Genomic DNA, 6,018 nt, shown 5'->3' on the forward strand with positions numbered 1-6,018 from the left:
AAAAACCCTCCTCCTTGGCTAGGAGTACAGTGTGTGTAACAGTGGCACGTTAAACCGAACGTGTCTGTTGTTGTTGTTTGTTGTTGTTTGTTGTTGTTGTTTGTTGTTGTTGTTAAAGTCTTGCACGCTGCTAGGGTGGTGGTGGTGGTGGTTCTGAGGCGCTCCCTCCCCGCGCGCTTTGCCTTTGCCGCGCTTGCGAAACGTCACCAACTGCAGAGAGCGGTGGGGGGCGGTGGTGGTGGGGGGGGTGGTGGGGGGGGTGGTGGGGGGAGGGGTGGGGGGGAGGGGATGGGGGGGGGTGGTGGGGGGGAGGGGGGTGGTGGAGGGAGGGGTGATGTGGGGGGGTGGTGGGGGTGGTAGTGGGGGGGGGTCGGGGAGGGCGGGGGGTTGGGGTGGAATGGTGGGGGGGAGGGGTAGGGGGGTAGTGGGTAGGGGGGTAGTGGTGGTGGGGGGAGGATGGTGGGAAGGGTCGTTGCGGGGAGGTTCTGGGGTGGGGGCGTTGTGGGGGGGGGGGGTAGTGGGGAGGTGAGTGGGGGTGGGGAGGGGGTAGTGGTGGGGGAGGGGATAGTAGTGGGGGGGGTAGTGGGGAGGTGAGTGGGGAGTGGTGGGGGAGGGGTGGTGGTGGGGAGGGGGGTAGTGGTGGGGGAGGGGTGGTGGGGGGGGGTAGTGGTGGTGGGGGGGTAGTGGGGAGGTGAGTGGTGGTGGGGGAGGGTTGGTGGGGGGGGTAGTGGGGAGGTGAGTGGGGAGTGGTGGGGGAGGGGTGGTGGGGGGGGGTAGTGGGAGTGGTGGTGGGGGGGTAGTGGGGAGGTGAGTGGTGGTGGGGGAGGGTTGGTGGGGGGGGGTAGTGGGGAGGTGAGTGGGGAGTGGTGGGGGAGGGGTGGTGGTGGGGAGGGGGGTAGTGGTGGGGGAGGGGTGGTGGGGGGGGTAGTGGGAGTGGTGGTGGGGGGGGTTGTGGGGAGGTGAGTGGTGGTGGGGGAGGGTTGGTGGTGGGGGGGTAGTGGGGAGGTGAGTGGGGGTGGTGGTGGGGAGGGGGGGAGTGGTGGTGGGGGGGAACGGTCGAAGCGAGGAGGTTGTGAGGTGGGGACGGGGTAGTGGGGGGTGGTTGGGTGGTAGTGAGGGGGTAGTGGGGAGGGTGGTGTAATTGTGATGGGGTGTAGTTGTGGTAGGGATAGTGGTGGTAGTGGATGCATAGGCGGTGTGGTGGTGGTGGTGAGTGTAGTTGTGGTGTAGTGGTGGTTGTAGTAGAGTTTGTTGTGGTTGTGATGGTGGCAGGGGGTGGTGTAGTGGTGGTGGTGTAATTGTGGTGGTGAGTGTAGTTGTGGTGTAGTGGTGGTGGTGTAATTGTGGTGGTGAGTGTAGTTGTGGTGGTGGTGTAATTGTGGTGGTGAGTGTAGTTGTGGTGTAGTGGTGGTTGTAGTAGAGTTTGTTGTGGTTGTGATGGTGGCAGGGGGTGGTGTAGTGGTGGTGGTGTAATTGTGGTGGTGAGTGTAGTTGTGGTGTAGTGGTGGTGGTGTAATTGTGGTGGGGTGTAGTTGTGGTGTAGTGGTGGTTGTAGTAGAGTTTGTTGTGGTTGTGATGTTGGCAGGGGGTGGTGGTGATGTTGGCAGTGGATAGACCCTGGCTGTTGTTATTGATACGTCTTCATCGTAACAGTATCGATAATGGTACAAAAAGACACTTGGAAACGGAGTTGACTTTCCGAACCAACTTTTAATTATAATAAAAAATAGTTAACGTAATTGTTTCGCGATACAATGTTTACCTCAGAAAATTACCGTGGTGCGCGTTCAAGCGACGTGAATGGTCGTCAACATGCAGTGGGCCCCGTTAAAATTAATAAACAAATACATACAACCGTTATTAATTATACTATCAATGAATATTAAAAACAACGTATTGATAACCCTTCAACTTTTGGGTGTTTTTTGCTTTAAATCACGTTCGTGACGTTCGTGAAAGATAACCCCCCCCCCGTTTTTCCCGCCAAAAAAAAGCGCGGGATTTTTTTTAGCTTTGTTTATATTTTGTGTAGTGAAGCAGGGGTTGGGGTAAATTCTTTCTGGGGATGGAGAGATTTTAGAATTAACCCCCCTCAGGGAGCTTAACGCCACACGGGGTGGCTGATTGATAGCTGAGGGGGACATTTACCACAGGAACTGAGATCAAGCTCAACATTTTTGTTTGATAGCTGATGGGAATATTGACGTCAGGAACTGGGATCAAACTCAACATTTTTTTTATTGATATCTGATGGGGATATTTACCTCAGGAACTGAGATAAAACTCAACATTTTTTGATTGATAGCTGAGGGGGATATTTACCTCAGGAACTGAGATCAAACTCAAAATATTTTTTTATTAATATCTGATGGGTGATATTTACCTCAGGAACTGAGATCAAACTCAACATTTTTTTTTATTGATAGCTGAGGGGGATATTTACCTCAGGAACTGAGATCAAACTCAAATTATTTTTTATTGATAGCTGAGGGGGATATTTACCTCAGGAACTTTGATCAAACTCAACATTTTTCATTGGTCGCTGATGGGGATATTTACCTTAGGAACTGAGATAAAACTCAAACAAAATTTTCATTGATAGCTGAGGGGGATATTTACCTCAGGAACTTTGATCAAACTCAACATTTTTCATTGGTAGCTGAGGGGGATATTTACCTCAGGAACTGAGATGAAACTAAAAAATATTTTTTATTGATATCTGATGGGGGATATTTACCTCAGGAACTGAGATCAAACTCAACATTTTTCATTGGTAGCTGTAGGAGATATTTACCTCAGGAATTAGTATCAAACTCAATATTTTTTATTGATAGCTGGATGGGGATATTTACCTCAGGAAATGAGATCAAACTCAACATTTTTCATTGGTAGCTGTAGGAGATATTTACCTCAGGAATTAGTATCAAACTCAATATTTTTTATTGATAGCTGGATGGGGATATTTACCTCAGGAACTTTGATCAAGCTCAACATTTTTTTCATTGATAGATGATGGGGATATTTACCTCACGAACTTTGATCAAACTCAACATTTTGGATTGGTAGCTGATGGGGGATATTTACCTCAGGAACTTTGATCAAACTCAACATTTTTGATTGATAGCTGAGGGGGATATTTATCTCAGGAACTGAGATCAAACTCAACATTTTTTTCATTGATAGCTGATGGGGATATTTACCTCAGGAACTTTGATCAAACTCAACATTTTGGATTGGTAGCTGATGGGGGATATTTATCTCAGGAACTTTGATCAAGCTCAACATTGTTTTCATTGATAGCTGATGGGGATATTTACCTCAGGAACTTTGATCAAACTCAACATTTTGGATTGGTAGCTGATGGGGGATATTTACCTCGGAACTTTGATCAAATTCACCATTTTTCATTGATAGCTGATGGGGATATTTACCTCAGGAACTTTGTTCAAACTCAACATTTTGGATTGGTAGCTGATGGGGGATATTTATCTCAGGAACTTTGATCAAGCTCAACATTGTTTTCATTGATAGCTGATGGGGATATTTACCTCAGGAACTTTGATCAAACTCAACATTTTGGATTGGTAGCTGATGGGGGATATTTACCTCGGAACTTTGATCAAATTCACCATTTTTCATTGATAGCTGATGGGGATATTTACCTCAGGAACTTTGTTCAAACTCAACATTTTGGATTGGTAGCTGATGGGGGATATTTATCTCAGGAACTTTGATCAAGCTCAACATTTTTTTCATTGATAGCTGATGGGAATATTTACCTCACGAACTTTGATCAAACTCAACATTTTTGATTGATAGCTGAGGGGGATATTTATCTCAGGAACTGAGATCAAACTCAACATTGTTTTCATTGATAGCTGATGGGGATATTTACCTCAGGAACTTTGATCAAACTCAACATTTTGGATTGGTAGCTGATGGGGGATATTTACCTCGGAACTTTGATCAAACTCACCATTTTTCATTGGTAGCTGAGGGGGATATTTACCTCAGGAACTGAGATCAAACTCAACATTTTTTTCATTGATAGCTGAGGGGGATATTTACCTCAGGAACTTTGATCAAACTCAACATTTTGGATTGGTAGCTGATGGGGGATATTTACCTCGGAACTTTGATCAAACTCAACATTTTTCATTGGTAGCTGAGGGGGATATTTACCTCAGGAACTAAGATCAAACTCAACATTTTTTTCATTGATAGCTGAGGGGGATATTTACCTCAGGAACTTTGATCAAACTCAACATTTTGGATTGGTAGCTGATGGGGATATTTACCTCAGGAACTGAGATCAAGCTAAAATATTTTTTATTGATATCTGATGGGGGATATTTACCTCAGGAACTGAGATCAAACTCAATATTTTTATTGATAGCTGGATGGGGATATTTACCTCAGGAAATGAGATCAAACTCAATATTTTTTTTATTGATATCTGATGGGGGATATTTACCTCAGGAACTGCGATCAAACTCAACATTTTTCATTGGTATCTGTTGGGGATATTTACCTCAGGAACTGGGATCAAACTCAATATTTTTTATTGATAGCTGGATGGGGATATTTACCTCAGGAACTGAGATCAAACTCAACATTTTGTATTGATAGCTGATGGGGATATTTACCTCAGCAACTGGGATTAAGCTCAATATTTTTTTATTGATAGCTGGATGAGGATATTTACCTCAGAAACTTTGATCAAACTCAACATTTTTTTCATTGATAGCTGATGGGGATATTTACCTCAGGAACTTTGATCAAACTCAACATTTTTTTCATTGATAGCTGATGGGGATATTTACCTCAGAAACTGAGATCATACTCAATTCATCTTTTATTGATATCTGATGTGGGATATTTACCTCAGGAACTTTGATCAAACTCAACATTTTTGATTGATAGCTGAGGGGGATATTTATCTCAGGAACTTTGATCAAACTCAACATTTTGGATTGGTAGCTGATGGGGGATATTTACCTCAGGAACTTTGATCAAACTCACCATTTTTCATTGGTAGCTGAGGGGGATATTTACCTCAGGAACTGAGATCAAACTCAACATTTTTTTCATTGATAGCTGAGGGGGATATTTACCTCAGGAACTTTGATCAAACTCAACATTTTGGATTGGTAGCTGATGGGGATATTTACCTCAGGAACTGAGATCAAGCTAAAATATTTTTTATTGATATCTGATGGGGGATATTTACCTCAGGAACTGAGATCAAACTCAATATTTTTATTGATAGCTGGATGGGGATATTTACCTCAGGAAATGAGATCAAACTCAATATTTTTTTTATTGATATCTGATGGGGGATATTTACCTCAGGAACTGCGATCAAACTCAACATTTTTCATTGGTATCTGTTGGGGATATTTACCTCAGGAACTGGGATCAAACTCAATATTTTTTATTGATAGCTGGATGGGGATATTTACCTCAGGAACTGAGATCAAACTCAACATTTTGTATTGATAGCTGATGGGGATATTTACCTCAGCAACTGGGATTAAGCTCAATATTTTTTTATTGATAGCTGGATGAGGATATTTACCTCAGAAACTTTGATCAAACTCAACATTTTTTTCATTGATAGCTGATGGGGATATTTACCTCAGGAACTTTGATCAAACTCAACATTTTTTTCATTGATAGCTGATGGGGATATTTACCTCAGAAACTGAGATCATACTCAATTCATCTTTTATTGATATCTGATGTGGGATATTTACCTCAGGAACTTTGATCAAACTCAACATTTTTGATTGATAGCTGAGGGGGATATTTATCTCAGGAACTTTGATCAAACTCAACATTTTGGATTGGTAGCTGATGGGGGATATTTACCTCAGGAACTTTGATCAAACTCACCATTTTTCATTGGTAGCTGAGGGGGATATTTACCTCAGGAACTGAGATCAAACTCAACATTTTTTTCATTGATAGCTGATGGGGATATTTACCTCAGGAACTTTGATCAAACTCAACATTTTG

Source organism: Petromyzon marinus, chromosome 74 (assembly GCF_048934315.1).
Source record: "Petromyzon marinus isolate PM22_M1 ecotype Great Lakes invasive population chromosome 74, UKy_Petmar_22M1.pri1.0, whole genome shotgun sequence".
Lineage (NCBI taxonomy): Eukaryota > Metazoa > Chordata > Hyperoartia > Petromyzontiformes > Petromyzontidae > Petromyzon > Petromyzon marinus.